The 1,638-nt window shown below is 41.3% G+C and overlaps 1 protein-coding gene across 1 annotated transcript in view; it reads right to left on the bottom strand.

Annotated features, from left to right (window-relative positions):
- The window catches only part of LOC113214995 (uncharacterized), a gene marked incomplete in the record, with an annotated part of 51,733 nt that overhangs the window by 21,608 nt on the left and 28,487 nt on the right, over positions 1 to 1,638 (bottom strand).

Below are 1,638 nucleotides of genomic sequence, written 5' to 3'. Positions count from 1 at the left end.
AATAGGTGATTCTCAGGATCCACCTCACATAATGTGCATTTGCTAAAAAATACCTAATGTCAATAACTAAAAGGCGTTTAAAAATCGCGATTTTTTACAAATTTTGATAAAAGAAAAACGCATATTTGTGTATGACTTAGGATCCACTTCACATTTCTCACATTTTTCTATGCTAAAAAATAAGTTATTTCAATACTATTTAAACCATCCAAACCTTTTTTAAGTTGAAGGTTTGGTTTAGGAGAATGCATTTACACTTTAAAATAGCCTTAATACGAGTGCTATGTACATGTACACCCCAACCCAGGAATTCAACATTTCACTAGTTTTGCGATTCCCTGATGTTTACTTTCGAACTACTTATTTTGGACTTTTTTGTGTCCAGGACAGTGCGACTAAAACCTTTCGTGAAGGCAAATTGTTAATAGAGCTCAACTTTATGAAATGGTCGGTATCAAACGTGCTTGGTCTGTTATATAGGCTATCCCGGTTCATTTCTCATAGTGGACTCAGAGCGTGCTGCGCCCTAGAGACCGGAGGTGGCAGCAGAGCTGCCGCTCAGGCCTCTAAAAGCAGTAGCAATATCAAATCGTTATCTTTCTATCGAAGCACTGCCGCCGGTGAAATCAGCCTGTAACGTTTCGAAGAACAATGACTAGGAGCCTGGGAAATCAAGACAGTTTAATATTACTTGCACAAAAACCTAATTAATGCAGTGCAATCGAATTGGGGACTCAAATTCCGTATGTATTTATGCACAGCAATAGGATCAAAACAGTATAAATAGAGGAACCTAACTTCTTTTCACACCTGCACGTACGGCGCGAAGCCGAGGCAGTTAAAACTGAAAGACAGGCACTTCTTCTTCTAGACGTTCATGGAGATATCTATTGGAAAAGGTTAGAAGTTGGCATAAGATAGGCTGTTCTAATTCTAAGGCATCATTTTTCTATAGATTATTAATGATAAGGATTCGAGAATAATTTGATGCTTCTAACGACAAAGTTCGATCTTCAGCGGCCCGGTTACACAAAGTTCGATCTGCGGCGGCCCGGTTACACAAAGTTCGATCTGCTTTTCGCCGCTCGGGACAGACGCAGCTTTAGACCCCTACCACAGTCTTGTTGCGGTATCATCCAATTTTTCCTTTGGAGTATGTTGTTCTTTGATCTCTTACGAACATGAAGCTGTTTTTACTTTTTTTCTATTTTCAAAATTGACGAGCTTATGAATACATTTAGGCTGCGCTGCAGAATCCGCCGGAATGTAGAATCGAACTTTGTGTAACCGTGTCGCTGCACATCGTCCTCCACCGATAGTTCACCGCACATTTTCCTCTCTGCTTCTATGTTTTACTTCCCCGAGTTTACTCAAGAACAATTGCATCAATGTAAAATAAAAACACATGTGTTTTACTAGTTACGAAAACTCACAATCGCACGGTAAAAACAAGCCCTGGGAATCCCAGGAGTTTTTTCCGTTTCCCAGGGGAGTTGGAAGAGTCCCAGGAGATCTCCTGGAAATGTCTAATTTTTCCCAGGAATTGCCCTGGGATTTGGTCGGTCGCTTCCAGAACCCAGGGTAGCGCTCCCAGTACCCAGGGCAGCCCTGGGAGATATGATGCTATTCCCAGGGCAT

This window comes from Frankliniella occidentalis, unplaced genomic scaffold, assembly GCF_000697945.3.
Source record: "Frankliniella occidentalis isolate FOCC.00 unplaced genomic scaffold, Focc_3.1 Scaffold254, whole genome shotgun sequence".
Classification (NCBI taxonomy): Eukaryota; Metazoa; Arthropoda; class Insecta; order Thysanoptera; family Thripidae; genus Frankliniella; species Frankliniella occidentalis.
The sequence above is the reverse complement of the archived record's forward strand: the minus strand, read 5'-3'. Positions and strand labels throughout refer to the sequence as shown.